A 25740-nucleotide genomic window follows, 5' to 3' on the forward strand; every position below is an offset into this window, starting at 1 on the left:
AAGAATTAAATCTTGACTGAATATTTGATACTACTGGAATAAGGATCTTAAGTGTTTTTTAGAGTTGGTCAATACTTTGATTTTATAATTTCAGTGCTGAGAACACTGCATCACCCAAGTACATAGTATAAAATAAGAGCAGTATATTTAAAGCTGTTTCAGAAATTGTTGGAAATTCTGTCTTAATATCAAGCCACAATTCATTTAATGATTTAAGAAAATTTTAAAACATTAAAATTTTTTTTTAAATTTTTATGTATTTATTAGAGACTGAGAGAGGGAGTGTGTGTATGCTTCTAGTCCCAGAAAACTCCAGATGCATGTGGCACCATGTGTATCTGGCTTACATGGGACCTGGAGAATTGAACCTGGGTTCTTAGGCTTCGTAGGCAAGCACCTTAACTGCTAAGCCATCTCTCTAGCCCTAATGATTTTTTTTATGTTCTTTTTTTAAAAAAATTATTTAGCTGGGCGTGGTGGCACACATCTTTAATCCCAGCACTTGGAGGCAGAGATAGGAGGATTGCTGTGAGTTTGAGGCCACCCTAAGACTACGTAGTAAATTCCAGGTCAGCCTGAGCTAGAGTGAGACCATACCTCGGAAAACCAAAACAAAAATTATTTCAGATAGAGAGAGGTGGAGGGAGGGAGGGAGGGAAGAGGAGAGGGAGGGAGGGAGAATGGGTGCCCCAGGGCCTCTAGCCACTGCAAATGAATTCCAGACACATGCACCACCTTGTACATCTGCCTTATGTGGGTCGTGGGGAATTGAACCAAGGTCCTTTGGCTTTGCAGGCAAGTACCTTAACTGCTGAGCCATCTCTCCAGCCCCCCTAATGAGTTTTTAAAAAATTCTTTTGTTTTTATTTTTATTTATTTATTTGAGAGCGACAGAGAAAGAGAAAAGCAGAGAGAGAGAATGAGCGCATCAGGGCCTCCAGCCACTGTAAATGAACTACAGACGCATGCACCCCTTGTGCATATGGCATACATGGGTACTGGTAAATTGAGCCTCGAACCTTAGGCTTCACAGGCAAGCACTTAACCGCTAAGCCATCTCTCCAGCCCTAATTTTTTTTTTATTTTTTTTATTTTTTTTGATTTTCAAGGTAGGGTCTCACTGTAGCCCAGGCTGACTTGGAATTCACTCTTTAGTCTCAGGGTGGCCTCGAACTCATGGTGATCCTCTTACCTCTGCCTCTTGAGTGCTGGGATTAAAGGAGTGCACCACCATGCCCAGCTCTAATGATTTTTTTTAAAGATTAAAAAGGGCTAAAAAGATGGCTTGACAGTTGAGGCACTTGCCTGCAAAGCCTAAGGACCTGCGTTTGATTCCCCAGTACCCATATGAAACCAAAATGCACAAAGTGGTGCATGTGTCTGGAGTTTGTTTACAGTGTCTAGAGGCCCTGGCAACTCTTTCTTTCTCTCTCTGCTTGCAAATAAATAAAAATATATTAAAAATTATTAACAATGAAAAATGAGAAACTCACAGCAATTTTTATATATTTACTTATTTATTTGAAAAAAGGAGTGAAAATGGGTGCACCAGGGTCTCTAGCCACTGCAAACGAATTCCAGACACATACGCCACCTAATGCATCTCACTTTATGTGAGTACCTGAGAATTGAACGTGGGTCCTTAAGCATTGTAGGCAAATGTCTTAACCACTGAGCCATCTTTCCAGCCCTCATGGCAATTTTTTAAAAATTTATTTCATTTTTATTTTATTATTTGCAAGGAGAGAGAGAGAGGAGACAGACCGAGAGAGAATGGGTACACCAGGGCCTCTAGCCGCTGCAAACGTATTCCAGATGTATGCACCCACCACCTTGTGCATCTGGCTTACGTGGGTACTGGGGAATCAAACCTGGGTCCTTTTTTTTTTTTGGTTTTTCGAGGTAGGGTCTCACTCTAGCTCAGGCTGACCTGGAATTTACTAGATAGTCTCAGGGGGGCTTCAAACTCAAAGTGATCCTCCTAAGTCTGCCTCTCAAGTGCTGGGATTAAAGGCATATGCTACCACGCCAGGCTTCATGGCAATTTTTAAAATCAAACATTCTGGGGCTGAGGAGGTGGCTCAGTAGCTAAAGGCAAATGGATGAATACTTTTCTGTCTATTGGCTACTAGATTTTCTCTATGATTTCATTCTGTTCCTATTTTGGTTGTGACTGGAAACTACCAACCACAGATAGGAACTCTTCACATGCAGGCCCTGCTTGGGCATGCGCTTGGATGCTGGTCTTTGGCCTCCATATTAAGGTATGCATAGATGAGTGTACTTTTCATCTGCAGTAGTAGTTTAGCACTGAATAGAGATAGCATGACTAAACTTGATGATATTTGTAATGTCAACTAAATATTTTCTTAAAATAAATTTCTTATTTAATACTATTTATAAAACACTAAACAGACAAAAGCTCTATAATATTGGCTATCGAGTTAAAAGATGGCATTCCTGGTTTTCTTTTTCTGACAAAGGGAATTTTTATTTATGTGCCACAATAAATTAAAATTTGGAAACAAGGAAATGGACCCTGAACCTTGGAGGATATGATAGAAATGTGTTAGTGCTGAGCATGCTTTGTTTCAGCCTTATGGTGACTTTTGAGTCACCCTAGTGGGGAATTCCTTGTTTTCAAAAAGCAAGTTGAAATTTACCATGGAGTTCTCTTTACTGAATTACTGAGATCTCAATATTTGAATATTTGTCTTGTTTGAATTGCTTGATTAAAAAAAATAAATTTATTTACAAGGGGAGAGAAAGAGAGCGAATATGAATATAGGCCTCTGGCCATTGCAAACAAATTTCAGATGCATGGGACACTTGTGTATCTGGTTTTGCATGGGTAGTGGGGAATTGAACCCCAGTCATTAGGTTTTGTAGGCAAGCACCTTAACCACTGGGCCGTCTCTCCAGTCTTTATTGTTTGATATTTTAATGAATGTGTTTTATGTGAAATTAGGTGTAGCATATTTTTTCTTGTAAATAACATTTATTGAGAGAAGAAAGCTTAGTTAAGGGATAAGAACTTAGAGGAGATATAGTATATTACTGCCATAGGCACTCTATAATGCCTTACTGAATAAAGCCAAAAGTTTGGTGGGAATGTTATATTTAAACATCATCTTACTGTGCTATGCTATTAGGCTGTTCTGAGAGACTTTACAGATGAAGCTCAATTTAAGTTATTTGGTAGTATCTTTTAAAATTATAGTATTCAGGGTTGGAGAGATGGCTTAGTGGTTAAGCACTTGCCTGTGAAGTCTAAGGATCCCACTTTAAGGCTCAATTCCCCAGGACCCACGTAAGCCAGGTGCACAAGGTGGCGCATGCATCTGGAGTTTGTTTGCAGAGGCTGGAGGCACCTATTCTCTTCCTCTGTCTTTCTGTTGCTCTCAAAATAAACAAACTAAAAACAAAACAAAACAAAACAAAAAACTAGTGTTCATACTCTTAACTTGCTGCTTTCCACTTGTAAAATTTATCTCTGGAAACATATCACATATGTGTACACAGACCTGTATTTACATGCATATATTAAGAATGTAACCTCTCTTTCTCCCTCTCTCTCCGTCTTTCCCTCTCCCTCTCTCTCAAATAAATAAATAAAAATTTTAAAAAGGGGCTGAAAGATGGCTTAGAAGTTAAGGCGTTTGCCTGTGAAGCCTAAGGACTCAGTTCGATTCCTCAGTACCCATGTAAACCAGATGCACAAGGCGGCATATGCATCTGGAGTTCGTTTACAGTGGCTATAGGTCCTGGTGTGCCCATTCTCTCTTCTCTATTTGTCTCTCAAATAAATAAATTTTTTTAAAAATTGAAGAAAAAAAAGAATGAAGCTGGGGAGATGACTCCATGGGTAAACCACTAGCACAAGCATGAGGACCTGAGTTCAATTCCCAGCACCCATGTAAAAAAAACCACATAAAAACATGGCTGCAAACACCTGTAACACCGGCATTGAGGAGACAGAGACAGACGGTTTGTTGGGGCTTGCTGGTCTAGCTGAAAAACAACAAACTCCAGGTTCATGGAAAGACTGTCGCAGAGAAGTAAGGCAGGAGAGCAATAGAGGAGGGTACCTAATGGCCTCCTTTGGCTTCTGTCTGCATGTGCATGGAGTGTGTGCATCTGCATCCTTATGTATACACACCACAAGTACTGCGCATAACTACACACAGTTACTAGTTCATGTGAATAAGTCATCTGTTTCCTTACCACAGGAATCACTCTGCTTTGAACTTAACCCCCCACCCCTCCGAGGTAGGATTTCCCTGTAGCCCAGGTTGACCTGGAATTCGCTATGTAGACTCAGGGTGACCTTGAATTCACAGTGATTCTCCAAGCTCTGCCTCCGGAGTGCTGGGATCAAAGGCGTGTGCCACCATGCCCCAGCATGAATGTACCTTTTTACCTCTGCCTACAGTATTTCTCCGTATATTCATTCATTTAACAAATGTTTGAATGTGTAGAGTCTAAGCTGTTCTGAATGTACATATGTCTGGTTGATTGATGGGAACTGATTTGCATATGATCTTCTCTTTTTTGTGACTTGAAGAGAAATATGTGTTTAGGCACTCAGGAACCTAGGAGATTATACTCTGTCTTCATTTCTATTTTTGGACTGTTGTGTAAGCCTAAAGATGAGAGGAATAAAATAGTTGTAGGAAAAACAAAAAAACGAAACTGTGTTTTCTGTTTCTTTTTTTCCTGCTTCCAAACTTATGAATGTCTTTATTCTTCATAAGTTGCCTTTTTTGAACTTTGTCCCCAGAGCCATAAATGCCTGTCCTGTGGTCTAACTTTATGCCCAAGAGCTGTCTAATTCTGCTTAGGCGAGGTAACCTTCCTTTCCAATCCTTTTTGGAGATTTTTTTTCCCTTCCATAAATAGTTCTGATCTGTCTGAAAAATAAAGGATGGGCTGAGGAGATAACTCGGTTGTCAAAGTGCTTGCCTTGCAAGCATGAGGACCTGCGTTGAATCTTCAGAATTCATGTAAAAAAGCTGGGTGTGGTAGATGTGCTCTTAATCCCAATACTGGAGAGGCAGAGATAAGCCGATTCCTGAGGCTGTCTGGGTTGCCACTCTGGCCTCCTTGGCAAGTTCAAGGCCATCGAGAGAACCCATGTCAAAAATGTTAGACTGTGCCTGAAAGAAACAATACCCAAGGTTGTTCTAGGGCTTCCACATGCATGCACACACATAAGCATGTACGTGTACACACACACACACACACACACACACACACACACACACACACACAAGACTTTAATAACCTTTCCTCCTTTTGTCATAGGGTACTAGAGTTCTGGAACAAACCTTTAACCCCAAACCCTACATTCATGTCTGTAATATAACCAGAGTTGCATAAACCAGACTGAGAATAATGTTTTTTTGTTTTGTTTTGTTTTTGTTTTTGGTGTTTTGAGGTAAGGTCTCACTCTGGCCCAGGCTGACCTGGAATTCACTATGTAGTCTCAGGGTGGCTCAAACCCACAGCGATCCTCCTACCTCTGCCTCCCAAGTGCTAGGATAAAAGGTGTGCGCCATCACACCCAGCAAGAATGGTTTTTAAACCACCACATATTCAAAATGAACAGACATAAGAGGGAGGAGGGTAAGGAAAGTGGCTGAGGAGAGGGAGAATTCACCACGTGGTCTGGGAGCCCATGCGGGAGAACAGACATGGGCCCTAGAAACAAAAATGTGAAAAGGGGGTTTTTCTAAAAGGTGTGAGTTTCCAAAGAAATTAAAAGGCCATAAAAGCAGTGACAAAGAAACATCACTTCCCACCCTGGCAGCCACGCTGCCAGAGTGGAAGAGACATATTCTTACTGGCGTGGGGGACTCAAAAGCTGGAGGGAGAAGTTTCCTGCCATGAGCCCAAATAAATATTTGGAGTCAGTGCTCTGGAGGATGCTGACACACCTGTGTCAGGTATGTCAGGCAGTCGGCCTAGGCTCAGAGAAGGGGTCCACACACACCTGGGTGGGGTGCATGCTTTAGAGAGGGAGATTTGATTGGATGAGATGAGCAGATGCTGAGTCTTACCATTGAGGCAGGTGGGGCAAGCTGAGGTAGGTTTGGTGGGCTGAGGTAGGTATGACGAGGGTATGATGTAAGGTTCCTCCCTTATGGGTTTATTCCCTTTTTAACTGCCTGAACCAAAAAATGCTACCTCCCTGGTCCTCTCATTCCTCCCTCATGGGAAGACACTACTGTTAGAGAAAAGATGGCAGTGACTGGTCAGTCATTAACTACTTTCAGCTGGACTGGGTCGTAGTGTAATTACAGAATGGGGGGGGGGAGAGACTATCTGAAGGCCCAAGGGAGAAACCTGCCACTTAGATTCCTATTGCTTTTGGTGTGTAGGTTTTACTGACCTAGTACCAAAACAATTGTACACATTAGTGATATAAGTGTTGGAGCCTGACTTGGAGACTGAGAAGTAACACTGAAGTAGGGGTGGTAGGTAATTGTCAGAAGTGGCGAGTGTTCTACTTTAAAAAAAAAATTATTAATTTTTTTTGTTTTCACGTCAGACGGGTTATGTGCCAGAATGTAACAAGGTTTAGTGGGAGGCACACGTCACGCAAGAGCGTGAACACCCAATCATCACGCTTATGAACCAATAAAAGGATCTTGGTTTGTTTTTTGAGGTAGGGTTGTGCTCTAGCCCAGGCTGACTTGGAGTTTGCTATGTAGTTTCAGGGTGGCGTTGAGTTCATGGCGATCCTCCTACCTCTGCTTCCTGAGTGCTGGGATTAAAGGCATGTACCACCATGCCCAGCATCTGAGTGTTCCACTTTTAATGGGTGTTGAAGGATGCCCATATAGATGGAGTTAGATTGTTGTATAACCATCTGAGTGTGAGTTGCCTGCAAATGAGCAGAAATAAAATTAAAATACAAGGTCCAAAGATCAACAGAGTAACTATTAAGATTATCTTTTTCCACCATGAAAAACCCGATCCACGCCCATCTTCACCAAATGACACCATAGTGTTGGCATGGTCTGAATCTGTTTATGTAGATCTTGTAAAACAGAGTTTTCAAGGACATATACCAACTGTGATAATAATAATAATAACTGTGATAATAATAATAAAAATTGTGATAATGGCACTTTGGGCTGCAGTAAGGATGTTTAAAGCCATGGGATTTTGTATGATTGCCTTTCTCATCATTTGAACCTCAGAATTAAGGGGGATTCCCTCAGCTGTGTCATTGAAAGCCCTTTGAGTATATTTAGTGAGTTTCTACATGCCATATGACAGGTTCTAAGCCACTAGATGGAATAAAAACCAAGAGTAGGGCTGAAGAGATGGCTTAACAGTTAAGGAGCTTGACTGTGAAGTCTAAAGACCCATGTTTGACTGTCCAGGACCCATGTAAGCCAGATGCAAGGTGATGCAAATGTGCAAGGTCGCACATGCGCACTGTGTGGTGCACATATCCAGAGTTTGATTACAGTGGATGGAGGCCCTGGTGTATCAATTCTCTCTCTCTCTCTCTCTCTCTCTCTCGTTCCCTATTTAGCTCTCTCCCATTAAAAATAAATTAACAAATAAAGGCCAGTCTGTTGGGCTTGCCTCAAAAAAAAAAAAAAAAAAGCCAAAACTAAATGATGGTACCATTGAAAAACACTCCTAGTCTATTGGTGTTTTTTTTTTTAAATTTTTTAATTAACAACGTCCATGATTATCAAAAATACCCCATGGTGATACCCTACCTCTCCCCACTTACCCGTTTGAAACTATACTCTCCATCAAACCCCCTCCCCATCTCAATCAGTCTCTCTTTTACTTTTGATGTCTTGATCTTTTGTTCCTCTTAGGATGGTCTTATGCAGGTAGTATCAGGCACTGTGAGGCCATGGATATCCAGGCCATTTTGGTCTGGAAGGAGCTTGTTGTATGGAGTCCTGCCCTTCCTTTGGCTCTTACATTCTTTCAGCCACCCCTTCTGCAATGGACCCTGAGCCTTGGAAGGTGTGATACAGATATTTCAGTACTGAGCACTGCGGTCATTTCTTTCCATCACCATGATTCCTTCTGAGTTGTTCCAAGGTCACTGCCATCTGAAAAGAGAAGATTCTCAACCAAAAGTGAGAGTAGCATTAATATAAGGGTGTGAACATTAACAGAAGTGCTTACTGGGCAGTTTGATAAGCATAGTATATACATTTTACATTTGGCCAGACAACACACACATTACACCCCTAGGGCTCCTGACTACCCCTGTTTTAAGTTTTCAGTATCAGGGATGTATTCCCTTCCCATGGAGTGGGCCTCCAGTCCAATTATAGGGCAGTTGGTTTCCCCCATAACAGACATGCCACTGTTGCACCCCGTGGGTCATTTGGCCTGGCTGGCTAATTATAAGGCTTGCAGTGTCCACTGTTGAGTATCTTCACTGGTGATTTCTCTTTCTCCCATTGGACTGTATGCAGAATGGCTTCTTCCAGCTTTCTGTCAGCTGGTCTACATGGAGGAGGTTATCAGCTCAGTTCCAGCAAGATTTCTCAGTGGCCTTGCAGGCCAAGTAAATGGAGTCTTCAGCAATAGGGTCTTACCATCTGTTCCTGGTGGGAAACCAAGGGCCTCGGCAATGGCCTATAATGTTTTTGGGGCATCAGGGACCTCCGTGGCTAACAATTCACTGGAAGTAATCCCATCCCTGGCACTGAAAATTTCCTAGCAACAATCTATGGCTCCTGAGTGTTCCATTGTCCAAAAAACTAGGATTACATATGTTCTTAGATTTTGATTAGCTGTCCCTCCACCTTTCCTTTACTCAGTCTCTTCCCCAGACCTCATTTTGGGCCTTTTCACTCCCATTAATCTATTCTTCTACTTATATATATACAATACCATCCTATTAAGTACCCCCCTCCCTTCCTTTCCTTTCCCTTTCTGTCTCTTTTCTAGCTTACTGGCCTCTGCTACTGAGTTTTTTCCTTCTCACACAGAAGCCCAGTCATCTCTAGCTAGTATCCACATATGAGAGAGAACATGTGACGCTTGGCTTTCTTTTCTGGGTTATAATCCTTTCCAGATCCATCCATTTTCCTGCAAATTTCATAACTTCATTTTTCTTTACTGCTGAGTAGAACTCCATTGTATAAATGTGCCACATCTTCATTATCCACTCATCAGTTGAGGGACATCTAGGCTGGTTCCATTTCCCAGCTATTATAAATTGAGCAGCAATAAACATGGTTGAGCACGTACTTCTAAGGAAATGAGATGAGTCCTTCGGATATATGCCTAGCAGTGCTATAGCTGGGTCATATGCTAGATCAATCTTTAGCTGTTTTAGGAACATCCACACTGATTTCCACAACGGCTGGACCAGATTGCATTCCCACCAGCAGTGTAGAAGGGTTCCTCTTTTTCCACATCCTCGCCAACATTTATGGTCATTTGTTTTCTTTTTTTTTTTTTGGTTTTTCGAGGTAGGGTCTCACTCTGGTCCAGGCTGACCTGGAATAAACTCTGTAGTCTCAGGGTGGCCTTGAACTCACGGCGATCCTCCTACCTCTGCCTCCCAAATGCTGGGATTAAAGGCGTGCGCCACCACGCCCGGCTGGTCATTTATTTTCTTGATGGCAGCCAATCTAACAAATTGTAGAATCCTTCTTTTTAACCCAGTCTGCAAACCTATGTCTTTTGGTTGCGGCATTGAAGCCATTGATATTAAGAGATGTTATTGAAAGGTGTGTATTTATGTTTGCCATTTTTTTTTGTAGTTCCAGTTCTACCTTTGCTCTCTTGTGTTAACTAGTATTTGAGTTTTTTTTTTTTCCAGGTTCCTTATATGTGTGCTTTTCCTTCTCTTTGGCATGGAGGATTCTTTCAAGTATTTTCTTTTACATGAAAATGGATATTTATTATAAAACATTAAAAAAAAAGAGCCCATCGCCACTAAATTAACTGTTTTAAACAACAACCAGCTCTCCGCTCCAAGTACTAGAAAGAGACAGGTAGCAGGCAAGTGCTTCAGGGTGGAGAGACATGTTTGTCTTGGTGAACTTATATATGACAAATTCTCATAACATACGATCCAAGTTAAATGTGTCACCTGGCTTGACATTAATAATTTAAAATAAAATATAAATATAGAGTGAAGTGAAACAATGGCATTAAATTTCAACAGTCATTTCAAGTCATTCCAATCAGTAACTGGAAAACAATATGTATGTATAAATTAGTTAGGTAAATTTGTTTTGGGAAGCTTCCGTGCCTTACACATTTGAAGAGAAGGGACTAAGATCCCACTTGTGATGAATGCCAATGAAAAAGGATATACAACATCCATTACACATCTGTCTCAAGACAGCATGTTTCCCAAATTATTTATAATTACTACTCCCATGTTTATTATTTACAAATAAACATTAGAGTATGAATCACTACAGAGACACCATCATGATGAGTTCAAAATGCTGCTGTGTTCATAAGCATCTAGAGTCCAGTTTTCAGGCACTCACTTTTAATCTTGGGGCTTTAAGATCATCTTCTTCACTTTCATGGGTTTTATGTTTCCATTTTCATCTTCTTCATACTTGGCATGGTCCCTCTTCTTGGCAAACTTTTTTCCAATTGTCCCCACCAAGGTCTCATATCTTCTTGCCATTTCTTCATCTGACATATCGAGTTCTACTGTTTCATCTTCTGCTGCTGCTGCTGCTTTGTTCTTAGCATTCATCTGAAGCATTCATTTCTCAACTTCAGGATTAAATCCTCTGAATGACATCCTTCCATGGAGAAGATCTTCACACAACATGAAACTCTGCTCTTCTTTATGAAACTCTCTTTTTCCTTAAGCTCTGGCAAATCCAAGTACCAGTACTCTTCACTAATAATCTTCTTTTCTTGCTTTTCTAGTTGCTTTTTGGTCTCTGAATCCAGGCCCTTTTGCATGAACTTCATGCACAGTAGGTTCTTGGACAACTTGGTTTGACGCTCGGCTGCCATGTTTGCCACAGTTCCGACCACGGGCCCCATCGTGCATGCACAGTGATGTGTGCAGCGTGTGATATCACCCTTTCAAGTATTTTCTGCAGAACTGGTTTTGTCTTCAAATACTCCTTTAGCCTGCTTTTGTCGTGGAGTATCCTTATTTCTCCATATATTTGAATGGATAGCTTTGCAGGATAAAGTAACCATGGATGACAGTTGTTATCTTTCAGAACATGGAATTCTTCACCCCATTCCCTTCTGGCTTTTCAAGTTTGTGTTGAGTAATCTGCTGTGATCCTGACGGGCTTGCCTTTGTAGGTAACTTGATTTTTCTCTCTAACTGCTTTCAGTATTTTTTCTTTGGATTGTGTATTTGGTAATTTGATTATAATATGGCGAGGAGAGGTTCTTTCCAGGTTTTGTCTGGCTGGGGTTCTAAAGGCTTCCTGGATCTGCATTGGCCCCTCTTTCCCAATTTGGGGGAAGTTTTCTTCTATGATTTTGTTGAAGACGCCTACTATGCCTTTGGAGTGAAATTCTTCTCCTTCTACTATGCCCTGAATTCTTATGTTTGATCTGTTCATAGTGTCCTGAATATCTTGAAATTACCATTCATACTTTTCTATATGTTTGTCTTTCTCTTTGTTGGACTGTATTAGATCTGCCACCTGGTCTTCTAGCTTAGATATTCTGTCCTCTCCTTCATCCATTCTACTGGTGAGATTTTCTACAGTTTTTTATTTCATTAACTGTGTTCTTCATTGCTAGTAATTCTGACTGGTTTTTCTTTATTATTTCTATGTCCTTATTTATGTCTTGTGTTGGCTTCTTCATTTCATTAAATTTGTGTCCTGTGTCTTCTTTGATTTGTTTGATTTCCTCTTTCATTCCTTTGATTTCTTCTTTGACTTCTTTGAACATATTTACAATCATTCTTTTGAAATCTTTCTCAGGTATTTCTTCTAACTCGTTCTCACTGGAGGTCATTTCTGATGCATTAATACTTTTAGGTGGATTTATATTGTCTTACTTTTTAGAGTTTCTTGTGTTATAATGTATATATTTTTGCATCTTGGATTAAGTTAATGTTCGGATTTTCTAGCTAGCTGGGTATTCTTAGCTGTATCAATTGATCTGATGTTATATATCTTCAGGGTAGGAGCTTAAGGTGTTAGGTGTGGCCCTTAAGACTCTCAGAGTGTCTAAAAAGGTGTTCTAGGGTTGGGCCTGCCTGCGATGGGAGTATTCAAGTAGGCTGTGTGGAACAAAATACAGATAGATTCTAAAATATAACTAAGCAATGTACACATTCAATGTAAAACAGCACTGAGTATTTATGCAAGAGTAGGTGTTATAACAACCAGATCCTCTATCAACAAAGAGGTTAAGATTTCTGGTCTGTTGGGGGTTCCAAATCAGCTTGTGACCAAGTGAGACTCTTCCTTGGGTCAATCCCAGTTACCTTTTTGGATGATTTTGGTTTTAGTTATGTTGTGTCTGCTTGCGTCCCTCTTTGGTGCCCAGTGGGTTCAAGTAGGCTGACTGGATTGCTGGACCACTGTTCTATTTTCTGTAGCTGGGCATTGGCTTTTCTTTTGGGGCAAGTAGAGCCTGGTAGCTGTGGCCCCACAGACCTGGCATTGCCTCTGCTGTAGCTGCCACTGCTGGAGCCACTACTGCTGCTGCCAGAGCCGGCGCTGCTGGAGCTGGAGCGCTCCGCCACTTCTGCTGCCACTTCCGCTGCCAGAGCTGTTGTTGCTGGTGCTGGAGCCGAAGCCACCGCTGCCAGAGTTGCTTAGGCCTGTCTCTGTGGGCTCTGGATGCCCTGGATCTCTCCTACTTCTGTGCTGCTGTTTTAATTTCTTATACACCTCACTTTTTAGTAAAAGTGTATGTTTTGCTGGTTATTCTTCGGCTTTTTCTCCCTTAGGCTGCTTTGGTGTGGTTCCTAAGCCTCCATCTTAACCGCAAGTCCAGTGTTTTATAAATTGCTTGAGTGTTCTAAGGTTTTTACTTGTACTTGTATATAAGAAAATCCCAGTGTTGCACCTTCCAATTCATTCTGGGGATATCTGGGGCCAAAAGTTGATACCGCAGTCATTGGATGCCATTAGGGTTTGCCCAGAGTACGTTTGGCCTCTGAACCCACTCGGTAGCAGACCATTCTGAAGGGACCCATCCTAGGAAATGGACATTACTGGGGTATTTCGAGCAAGTATAGGTTCTTTGTTCCCAGCATAAGGGAGCCTTTGACTTAAGAGTTCTTTGGTCAGAGTCATCCATACATATGTATCCCAGATTTGAAAATAACCATCCTGATGTCTATGATTGTTCTCCCTTATTGTGGAATTAGAACTGCTGGACAGGGGCCAACATACCTTTGTAGGACATTGTCCATCTTCACTTTTGAGAAGCTCTGTGTCCCTATTTCTTCCTGGTGGAGTTGATAGGCCACTCAGAAACATTCCACTTAGTAACCTAGGTTAGAGTAGGAAAGCTAGTTCTTTCCTGGTTAATATATATTTGTATTGGTTCCTGTCATTTCCTTGGAGAGGAGATATCCACCATGGAAGTCCAGAGGTGCCTGAAGCAGGCAGGAGCCCACAAACCCAGCAGTTGGTCTAATTACTATCCTGTGCATATGCTTGGGCCCATGTAAAATAAGAGTTCTTACCTTGAGTATAGGCAGGTAGAATGGAAAGTCTGAATAACAGCAAGGATAGAAAATGAGGCATGCCTTGCGCTCAGGGGAAGAGCACACTCTTACCTGTTTGCATCTCGTTTTAGGTTTCCTTGACCTTCTTTGTGGTTAAACTTTTCTCTCCTAGATCAAGCAGGTAGGTAGCCAGAATTTAATTGGATATAATTTTGGAGGTCATTAATGGCTTTCCAAAGAAGATTCTTTTTTTTTTTTTTTTTTTGGTTTTTCAAGCTAGAGTCTCACTCTAGCCCAGGCTAACCTGGAATTCACTCTGTATTCTCAGGGTGGCCTCGAACTCACGGCGATCCTCCTACCTCTGCCTCCCAAGTGCTGGAATTAAAGGCGTGCGCCACCACGCCTGGCTCCAAAGAAGATTCTTAAGGACCTAGGAAGAGCACTGTGCCTTCTCCAGTATTGGTGTAATCTGCTAGGATGAGTCAGGGCCCTGCTGACCAAGTGGCCTTCCCTCCTTTGGGAAGCCTGGAGGACCGATTTGGTTGTGACTGTCCTGTTGCAGATTACATACCAGGAAGACAGTGACTTATCTGAGGGCCAGTGTAAAACACATTAGAAGTGTCCCATCATCTTTGGTAGCCTTGTGACCTGGGAGCCAAGGCCAAAATATTGGTCTTTTTAGCTCCAGTGAGTCCAGTTGGCTTTGGCTTCTACATAGGTCATTAAAACATTTAGAAAGGAAGTTACACCCGTGTCAGGAGTAGAAACTTATGTTTGAGCTCTCGCTCAAAAACAAAAACCTAAAAAAGGAAAAAAAAAAACATATTTAAAAAAATTAGCTGCTGGGTATTGGTAGTGCACACCTTTAATTCCAGCACTTGGGAGGCAGAGGTAGTAGGATCGCTGTGAGTTTGAGGCTAGCCTGAAACTACAGAGTGAGATGCAGATCAGCTTGGGCTAAAAACAACAAAACAACAACAACAACAAAAAACCAGGAAAGGGTGTAGATTGCTCAGTGTTTAAGGTGCTTGCCTGCAGTGCCTAATGATCTGGGTTCGATTCCCCAGTACCTATATAAAGCCAGATGCACAAAGTGGTACTTGTATCTGGAGTTCATTTGCAGTGGCTAGGGACCCTGGTATGCCCATTTTCTCTCTCTGTTTACAATTAAGTATTAAAAAATACATAAAATACCATAAAAATTTCAGAAGCCTTGATAGGTAAAAAACAAAAGCAGAGCTGCTTTCATTGACATTGGTATCTTTTTCCAACCCTTCACTCTTTCAACTCTACCTCTGGTGTATCTCCTTGAAACTTGTAGAACCTCAGGAAACACAGTTTGAAGACTGCTGGATTTCTTCCCTCTCCTTCCCTCCCTTCTTTGAAAAGAAGAAAATATAATTTTTCTTTTTAAAATGCTCACACATAAAAGTCTATATTTACAACTACTAGCAATAATCTATATGTCTTTGCTAACTGCTGGGTTTCTTAAGATCTCTTTAGCCAAACTGAATTTTGTGAACTCGTACGACTTTGAGTAAGAGTGCTCCTATTGCCATGTTGTCTTGCTGCTCTTTTCTTTTTTTTTGGCTTTTTTCTGTGCTGGATTCAGAAACTTCTTTTCTTTGTAACCATGCTCACACACATACTTGTATAACATTGTTCACTCTGAGGACACTTGGAGTTCGCTCGTTTTGTCACTGGTCTCGTTATGTTAGATAATTGTTGCATAAACATTTCCTCCTTAGTAATATGTATCATGCTTTGATGTACAGCCTACGTAAGTAGTGTTAAGTCTGTTTTCTGGGTTTTCAGTAGTATTCTTCAACACATTCATGTTCAATGAATAAATGAAGGGATGAATATAAACAAGAATGAATAAGGCTGAAGAGATGGCTCCGCTGTTAAGACACTTGCCTGCAAAGCTTAAAAGCCCAGGTTTGATTCCCTAGTTCCCACATAAAGCCAAACACACAAAGTGGCATGTGCATCTGGAATTTGTTGGCAGCAGCAATAGGCTCAGGCATGCCCATTTTATCCCCCTGCCCACTTTGCCTCTGTCTTCCTGTCTGTCTGTTTGCAAATTAAAAAAAAAAATGAATAAATAGGTATAAATGGGGGTGGGGGCTGGAGAGATGGCTTAGCATTAAGGTGCTTGTCTGTGAAGCCTAAGGACTCAGGTTCAATTCCATGTAAGGCAGATGTACATGGTGGCACATGCATCTGGAGTTCATTTGTAGTGGCTAGAGGCGCTGTCATACCTATCCTCTCTCATAAATAAATATAAATAAATAAAAATATTGTAAAATGGGGGTGGGGTATATATATATATATACTCTGAATTTCTTCATGTAAAATAGTGGATGATTTTGCTCCAGGCACACTTATACAGAACTGACTTTGATTTGATTGGGAACTAGATGAGGAAGGAACAATTTTCTCAACTAATTAAGTATGCTTTGATACTTGTCTGAATCTAGTAGGGGCTGGGAATGGAGAAAACACATGGGAAAATTTTATTAAATATGCTTTCAGGTACTTGACTATCATGTTTTTGAATGTCAGATCTTTTGTCAAATTTATTTAAACTAACAAACATTTAACTAATTTAACTCAAAGTATAATTGAATAACTCAAAATTTCTTCCAATTAAAAAACAAAACAAAAAACAAACTAGCCAGGCATGGTGGTGCATGCCTTTAACCCAGCACTTGAGAGGCAGAGTTCAAGGCCACCCTGAGACTACTGAGTGAATTCCAGGTCAGTCTGGGCTAGAGTGAGACCCTACCTCAAAACCACCCCCCCCCAAAATATCTTTAGAACTCAATGGGAAATAAATCTTCATTTCTAAGTTAAAGCAGAGCCATTTTCAGGGGACAGATTTGTTAATATCTATAACTTTGATATCTAGAATTTGAAGTATATAGCTTGGGACTTGCTTCCTTTCTAACTGGAATTTTTTCTTCTTTTTAAAAATTAAAAAAATATTTATTTATTTGCAAACAGAGAGAGAAGAGAGAGCAAATGGGTGAGTCACAGTCTCCAGCTACTGTAAACAAACTCCAGATGTATGTACCACTTTGTGCTTCTAGCTGTACTTGGGTACTGGGGAATTGAACCTGTGTCATTAGGGTTTGCAGGCAAGTTCCTTAACCACTTAGCCATCTCTCCAGCCCTAACCAGATCTTTTCTATATATTCGGTTTAACACTGCCTCCACTTGTCTCTTTGTTTTGTCTGCTTTCTCTTTTTAAAAAATTTATTTATTTATTTATTTGAGAAAGAGATATAGAAAGAAGCAGTGGGGGCAGATAGAGAAAGAATGAGTACTCTAGGGCCTCCAGCTACTGCAAACACACTCCAGATGCATGCACTACCTTGTACATCTGGCTTACGTGGGTCCTGGCGAATCAAACCTAGGTCCTTTACAGGCAAGCACCTTACTGCCTTAACTGCTAAGCCATTTCTCTAGCCCTGCTTTCACTCTCTTTTTTTTTTAATTGTTTATTTTTATTTATTTACTTGATAGTGACAGAGAGGGAAAGAGGCAGAGAGAGAGAGAGAATATGGGGGCATCATGGCCTCAAGTCACTGCAAACAAACTCCAGATGCATGCGCTACCTTTTGTGTCTGGCTTATGTGGGTACTGAGAAATAGAGCCTCAAAATGGGGTCCTTAGGCTTCATGGGCAAGCACTTAACTGCTAAGCCATCTCTCCAGCCCCACTTTCTCTTTTTTTGTTTGTTTGTTTCTATGTTGGCCATGTTATTCATTTACCCAGTTAATTAGTTTAATAAATATTTATCAAATATTTTCTGTGGCATCCTGGTTTAAGAAGTAGGCATTCAGAGCTAAATAAAAATGGTCTCTGACCAGGGCATGTGAAATCGGCAAACATGAGACATGAACTTGAAATCAGCATTATGATAAATGAGATCATTGTGAGTTAAATGTTACAGACATACTATATGTAAGAGATAGTGACTGTCAGGGAAGATAGGATTCTTTTTCAAGAGAATATGCCAGTTGAGTTTGGAATTAAAGAGTGAGAAGATAGTATTATTATGACAGAGGGAGCAATTCTTCATGTAGGAATAAAGGAGAGAAAAAGGCATCACTGTTTCAAGAAAGGGTTGATACCCAAATGAATCATAGGAAAGTATCTTGAGATAAGTGTGATTAAGTAGATTAGAGTAAGTCTCTGAAATTACCTCATTTCATATAAGAAGTTTAAATGTTAACTTGTTGTTGGAAGAATTTAAGCAAGAGAGGGGGTGTTGTAATTACTTTCTCCTTGCTGGGACAAACACCCTACCAGAAGCAGCTTATGAGAGGAAAGGGTTTATTTCAGGCTTACAGATTCCAGGGAAAGCCTCATTATATATCTATGGGGGTGGGGGAACAACAAAAAACCAATATTAGCAAATACAAGGTGACTCAGGACACACATAGTAGGAATGGACTCAATATCCTCTCCCAGTGACAAACCTCCTCCATCAGTGCCCCTCTTTCTGAAGTCTAAGTAGGAAGCTTAATCTTTTTTGAAACGTTTTTTTATTATTGACAACTTCCATAATTATAGACAATAAACCATAATAATCCCCTCCCCTACTTTCCCCTTTGCAAGTCCACTCTATCATATCCCCTCCCCTTTTCAATTAGTCTCTGTCTTATTTTGATGTCATTCTCTTTTCCTCCTATTATGAGGGTCTTGTGTAGATAGTATGAGGCATTGCGAGGTCATGAATATCCAGGCCATTTTGTGTCTGGAAGACTGCATTATACAGTCCTATTCTTCCTTTGGCTCTTACAGTCTTTCCACCACCACCTCTTCTGTAATGGACCCTGAGGCTTGGAAGGTGTGATAGAGATGTTTCAGTGCTGAACATTCCTGTCACTTCTTTTTTTTTTTTTTTTTTTTTAAGATTTATTATTATTATTTGGTTTTTCAAGGTAGGGTCTCGCTCTAGCTCAGGCTGACCTGGAATTCACTATGTAGTCTCAAGGTGGCCTTGAACTCATGGCGATCCTCCTGCCTCTGCCTCCCGAATACTGGGATTAAAGGTGTGTGCCACCATGCCCAGCTAAAGATTTGTTTTTATTTACTTATGAGAGAGGGAAAGGGTACACTAGGGCCTCTAACCTCTGCAAACCAGCTCCAGACACATGTGCCCCCATCTGTATCTGGCTTACATGGAACCTGGAGAATCAAGCCTGGGTCCTTAGGCTTTGCAGACAGGCTCCTTAACTGCTAAGCCGTCTCTCCAGCCCTCATTTGTCACTTCTTCTCACCACTATGGTGCCTTTTGGGTCATCCCAGAGGTCACTGTCATGTGATAAAGAGAAACTTCTCTATCCCAAAAGTGAGAGTAGCGTTAATATGTAAGTATGAACATTAAGAGAAGTGCTTACTAGGCAGTTTGGTGAACATAAAATACACATTTAGTCAGACACAAGCAGGCATTACACCCCTAGGGCTCTCCCCCATCATAGGTTTTCAGTATCAGGCATGTATTCCCTCCTGTGGAGCAGGCCTCCAGTCCAATTAGTGAGTGGTTCGTTTCCCCATAACAGACATGCCACTATTGTACTTGCTGGCTCATTTGGCCTAGCTGGCCAAACTGATAGCTTGTAGTGTCCACTGTTGTTTATTTCCACTGATGACTTCTCTCTCCCATAGGCCTGCATTCAGCATAGCTTTTTCCAGCTTTCTGTCAGGGCTCCTTCCCGGTCAGGCAGGTAGTGCCGAGGGAAGGACCAGGCCTGCTGGTTCCTCCCTAGGGGTTGAGAAGGATGATGAGTGTCGGACAACTCAGAAACCTCTCCTGGCCATTGGAGAAAAACCACACTGAGTCGGAGTCTTCGATGCAGGAACTTGCAAAAACAACTCACTTTATTACTCTGAGCAGTTGCTTATATCTTGTTGGGGATGAAGGTGGGGATTTTTGGATGGGGGAAGAGGTAAGGGCCAATAGTAAACTTTAAATATTGAGATGGTAATTACAATTAACAGGTGGAAGTGGCAGGCCAGAAGCCATTATTGAAATGGTAATTACAATTACCATACGGAAGTGGCAGGCCAGAAACCTTTAGGCATCTTGCTGAGTCCTAGCTGGCCAGAGACTGGTCTCCAAACTTTAGCTAGGCTCAGGAAGTTCCACTAGGCCTCACGCCTGGACCTTTCAGAGCCCAACAGTCTACAGGGAGGAGGTTTTCAGCTCAGCTCTAGCTTGATTTCTCGGTGACTTTGCAGCCCAAGCATATGGTGTCTTCAGCAATAGGAAGGAGTCTTAATCTTAATCAAAAAATGCATAAGGGGCTGGAAAGATTGCTCAGTAGTTAAAGGTACTTGTTTGCAAAGGCTAGCAGCTCAGGTTCAGTTTGCCAGTATGCACAAAAAGCAGATGCACAAAGTGGCATATATATATATATCTGGAGTTCATTTGCAGTGGCAGGAGGCCCTGGTGTGCTTATTCCTGCCCCTTCCCCCGCTTGCAAATAAATAAATGTTTTTAAAAAATACCTAAGGTTATGAGGACATTACATTCAAACTGCCACATTCCAGCCCTGACCCCAAAGACTCATGACCATCTGAGAATGTAAAATCTACTCAAACCTAAAAAAGTCCCCATAATCTTTACCATCTTCAACATTGTTCATAAGTCCAAAGTTTCATCTGAGATTTAAGACTTTGTTAACTGTGAGCCCTGTAAAATCAAAACACAAGTTACATACATCCAATATATAACAGCACAGAGTGAATAACATTCCCATTGCAAAAAGAAGGTATAACAAGGGCTGGAGGATGGCTTAGTGGTTAAGGCACTTGCCTACAAAGTCAAAGGACTCAAGTTCCATTTCCCAGGACCTATATAAGCCAGATGTACAATGTGTTGTATGCATCTGGAGTTTGCAGCAGCTCGAGGCCTTGGTGCATCCATTTTTTTCTCTCTTCCCCTTTCTCAAATATTTTTTATTTTACTTTTATTCATTATTTATGAGAGAGAGAGAGAGGCAGATAGAGAATGGATATGCCAGGCCTTTAGCCTGTGCAAATGAACTCCAGACGCATGCACCACCTTGTGTATCTGGGGAATAGAGCCTAGTTTCTTTGGCTTTGCAGGCAAGTGCCTTGACCACCAAGCCATCCCTCCAGCCCTAAATAAATAATTTTTTTTTAAAAAGGCATAAGGAGGAGAGATTAGGGCCATGAAAATCAAAAACCAGCAGGCAAACATCTGCAGTTCCACCACTGACAAAGTGTCAGTTCCAGTTTCACCCCTCCAGCTGGACTGCTCAAAGCTCAGGAATAGCATCATCCTGAGCCAGCAGCTTTTCATTGCAGCCATTCCACAGTCCTGGTATATCCAAAACATCCTTGGGTGTATATTAAAAACCATAGTTCATTTTCATAGCTCCATACAATGGTCTTAATGGGCCCTTAGAGATTCTAATTCTGCTTCACATTGCCTAATCTGGAACTGTGTGCATTTCATGATCTGCTTCCCTGCATTTTTTTCATGCTTCCAAAACCCAGTACCAGGTGGATGGCATAGCCAAATTTGTAAATCCAGTGGGGAATAAAGCTTGGGTTTGAAGAGCAGTATATTCCTTTATCCATCTTCCTTCAAGCTTCCTCCTTTCAAAAGAATTTGCATTCTTTCACTGGAGAGATACCTTAGTGGTTAAGGTAATTGCCTGCACAGCCTAAGAACGCAGTTTGAATCTCCAGGTCCCACATAGCCAGAAGCAAAGTGATGTAAGCATGCAATATTGCACATGTTCACAAGTGGGTGACACATCTGGAGTTCATTCACAGCAGCTGAAAAGCCCTGGCATGCCCATTCTCTTTCTCTTGCTGCCTCTTTCTTTCTTTCCTTCTTTCTTTCTTTCTTTCTTTCTTTCTTTCTTTCTTTCTTTCTTTCTTTCTTTCTGTGTCTTTCAAAAATAAGTAATAATAAAAAAATTTGTGGGCTGGAGAAATAAGGTGTTTGCCTGTGAAGCCTCAGGACCCTGGTTCAATTCCCCAGGACCCACATAAGCCTGATGCACAAGGGGGCACATGTGTATGGAGTTTGTTTGCAGTGGCTGGAGGCCCTGGTGCACCCATTCTCTCTTCCTCTCCTCTCTCCCTCTCAAATAAACAATAGAAGCTTAAGTAACTTAAAACTAGTCTTAGTTTTCCTGTTATAAACTATACAGCTTTTATATCTTTTTATTCTGTACCTTCTGCCAAGGGCACCATTTCTTTACTGTTTTTGTTTTGTTTTTTGTTTTTTTTTTGTTTGTTTGTTTGTTTTTCAAAGTAGGATCCCACGCTAGCTCAGGTTACCTGGAACTCACTATGTAGTCTCAGGGTGGTCTCAAACTCTTGGTGACACTCCTAACTCTGGTTCCCAAGTGCTAGGATTAAAGGTGTGTGTTACCATATCCAGCCCCCCTTTTCTTAAAATTTTATTTTTCATTTACTGGAGGGCATGAGAGAGAGAGAATAGGTGCAACAGGGTCTCTAGTCACTGCAAATGACCTACAGATGCATGTGATACCTTGTGCATCTGGCTTTACGTGGTACTGGAGAATCAAACCCAGGTGCTTAAGTTTTGCAGACAAGTGCCTTAACCACTGAGCCATCTCTCCAACCTCAGTCCATTACTTCCAAACTCAACATTACTCAAATTCTCAGGTCATGGTGGAGTGCAGCCAGCTCTTCCATAGTCCAGTTCCAACAAAGTTCTTTCCTCTTTCACAGTCCACAGTTCTCTCTGCATTTAGCATTTTCAGACTCTTACTAGAATAGTCCATAATGCTCTGCTTAGAGCACTGCAAGGTTTCTCCAGTCCAAGTACCAAGTCCTTCCACATAAATCCCACAAACACATTGCAAAAGACCCAAAACCACACTGGTCAGATTCATGTCAGCAACAGTCGCAGTTTTTGGTGGTAATTTTCTGTTGTAGTTACCTTATTGCTGAGACAAACAGTGGAGCAGAAGCAACTTATGGGTGGAAAGGCTTTATTTCTGGCTTACAGATTCAGGAGAAACTTCATCATGGCAGAAGAAGCTGACTCCCATCATCATATGTCCTCAGCAGAGAAAGTATAAGAAAACCAACATGAGCACACACAACTGTTCAGGACACACCTAGTAGAACTGGTCTAAAGTAACACAGCTCCTCCAGCAGGGCTCCACCTGCTGAAGACTACGTAGGAAGCTTGATCTTAAACATACCTAAGGCTATGGGGATATTACATTCAAACCACCACAGGGAAAATTAACGAATGCTTTAGGACACAAAAATAATAATTTTGTGGAACAGTTTTATGGATGGAAAACTATCCTACTATATTGTACAATAACATGTTGGATCTGGAAGTCAATAGAATGAATAAATGACTCAGGTGATATGATTGGCCAACTTGGGAAGCTATTTTGCAAACAGTACTGAACCACTGATCTGGTTTCTAGGTTCAGTTTTGATACCAGTAATGTTTCTACAAAGTTATCAGTGCCAGTTTTTCCTTATTTTTATTGAATAGAAAAGCTTTTACTTGAACATTCTAAAGTCGTAGGTAATTAACACAGTTCAAATCATGATGACTCCAGATCACCCAAACCACCCATTATCATACATTATCCTTCCTACATACTAGAACAGGGTGTCTTTTGGACACCAAGCAAGCATGTAATTGAGGAGGCACTGGTTACCCTTCTCTTCAGAGGCTTATACCATGAGGTAAGAAATAGCACACCTAGTTTATTTGATACAGTCTTATGTGTTGGGAGACACCTCTGGCTGGCTTACATTCTCCTCTACAAATGTACCAAAATTAAGTTAATTCACTGCTTACAGGAACTTATGACCTACTCTTTTGAAGAGAGGAAAAGATGGGCTGAAGAGGGCTCAGCACTTACGGAGCTTGCCAGCAGTGCCAAAGGACCCAAGTTAAATTCCTCAGTACCCATGTAAAGCCAAATGCACAAGGTGACACATGCGTCTGGAGTTTGTTTGCATTGCCTAGACGCCCTGGCACACCTCCCCTCATAAATAAATAAAATATTTTAAAATTAAAAAAGAGATGAAAATATGCAAAAGTCTATGGGAAGAAATTAGCTAGGCTTGAGAACTCATCTTTGTTTCCTGGTTTGCTGAGTTTGGGTAAGGAATTTAAGTCAGTTTCTGCATCTGTGAAATGAGTAAAGCATCACACAACTTGTAGGTTTTGTGAGGAGTCTGAGCACTGCTACAGTGTCATGTGAGGCTCCGTGCACAGAACTGGAATATACTGGATATTGATTGAATGTACACCTGGTAAATGATTAATAGCAAGCATGAAGTAGATGTTAATTAGTACATAAAATAGAACAGGATTATTTTTAACATATAAAACCGTCTTAGGTATTTGCTGTATTTTTCAAAATAATCGTTTCTCTGCAAGTCTACAAGTGTGACATAATTATTTTACTATGGGGTGGAGAGAATTAGTATAAGTGTAACAGAGATGCAGTAGTATGATGTAGAAGCTTATTGATTCCTACAAGTTATGCTACCATATTTAAATGTTATCACAGTCTATCCAATGATATACACTGGTGTAAATGTTGTTATGTGGTGCCTGCAAACATGCATAACTAAATCCTGTGTGTGAGGTGGAGAAGACACTGCAATATTAGTAACTTCGATGTAATGCAGGAGAGCTGTTCTTCCTGAATGTTGTATTATTTGGGTTATTCTGCAATTTTATTTTATGATTATGTCTGTGATTATTGAACATCTACCATGTGGCATTTTGTTATCTTCACATTTTGTTATCTTGCCCAGCCACAGGTTCTAGATAGATAATTTCAAGTTTAGACTTTGGTCTAAGTGATTAACGCTTCATGACCCTGAGATTCTCTGCCTTGTTTATCTTTCTGCTATCCAAGCCAGTGTTAGTAATGTATTTGCTGCTATAGAGTTGTAAAATGTGTTGGTGTAAGTAATTACTTTGCACACACACATTTATTTGGGTTTTATATTGCTTAGGATAATTTAAAATGATATGTTTGTTTGCATTTGAGGAAATTGTGGCTATCATTTAGTTTATGAGGCTTTGCTCTGTCTTAGCGTGTTTAGCTAATCCATAGTTTACCCAGTGTTACAAACTGTACTTCTGGGAATTGTCTCAGGTTCCTTTCATTCTGTGACCACTCATACCCAAAAAATCAGAGAGGTTTGCTTATTGAAACCCTTCTCTAATTTCTCTGCCTCATTCCATCTTCCTTCTGCCACTGTCCCATGCCAGGTGCGAGGTGTTCTCAACTTTGCCTGATCTTCTTGCTTTAACCTTTCTTTTTTTTCACAATTCATTATTTATCATTTTTTTTTCTTTTTAGGTTTTTCAAAGTAGGGTTTCACTTTAGCTTGGAGATCCTCCTACCTCTGCCTCCCAAGTGCTGGGAGTAAAGGTGTGTGCCACCATGCCCGGTGGTTGTATATCTTTTTTAAAAATATTTTTTGTTTACTTAATTTACAAGCAGAGAGAGAAGAGAGACAGACAGAAAGAATGGGCATGCCAAGACCTCTAGCCACTGCAAACAAATTCCAGATGCATGTGCTATCTGGCTTACTTGTGTACTATGGAATTGAACCTGGGTCTTTAGGCTCTGGAGGCAAATGCCTTAACTGCTAAGGCATCTCTCCAGCCCCTGGTTGTGTATCTTAAGTGAAGTCTGTGTTCTTCATAAAACCTTTCAACCCTCCTATTAACTACACATTCAAGTCCAAGAATTTTTTTTAAATTTTCAAGCAAATATGAATGGGCATGGGCATGCCAGGGCCTCCAGGTGCTGCAAATGAACTCCAGATGTCTGTGCCACCTTGTGCACCTGGCTTATGTGGATCCTGGAGAATCCAACCTAGGTCCTTTGGCTTTGCAGGCAAGTACCTTAATCAGTGAGCCATCTCTCCAGCCCACAAGTAAAAGATTCTTAACTTTAACAGTTTAACTATTTTTTATTCATCCTTAAAAAAAAAAAAAAAAAAAAAAAAACCTCAGTACCTTCTGTAGGAGTTTTAACCACCACACTGTAGTTTTGGCATTAATTTTCTGTAAAGAATTTCAATACCTGGAATTT

General features: G+C 40.9%; 1 protein-coding gene, 1 non-coding gene and 1 pseudogene across 7 annotated transcripts in view; 1 reads left to right on the forward strand and 2 right to left on the reverse strand.

Annotated features, from left to right (window-relative positions):
- Positions 1 to 25740, forward strand: part of Itsn2 (intersectin 2) — a 210627-nt gene that overhangs the window by 26896 nt on the left and 157991 nt on the right. The gene's annotated exons all lie outside the window — the stretch shown is intronic.
- Positions 6545 to 6649, reverse strand: LOC123461380. The gene has a single exon (XR_006637661.1). It is a non-coding gene; the product is annotated as a small nucleolar RNA U13 (small nucleolar RNA).
- Positions 10502 to 10986, reverse strand: LOC101612199 (annotated as a pseudogene).

This window comes from Jaculus jaculus, chromosome 5 (genome assembly GCF_020740685.1).
Source record: "Jaculus jaculus isolate mJacJac1 chromosome 5, mJacJac1.mat.Y.cur, whole genome shotgun sequence".
Classification (NCBI taxonomy): Eukaryota; Metazoa; Chordata; class Mammalia; order Rodentia; family Dipodidae; genus Jaculus; species Jaculus jaculus.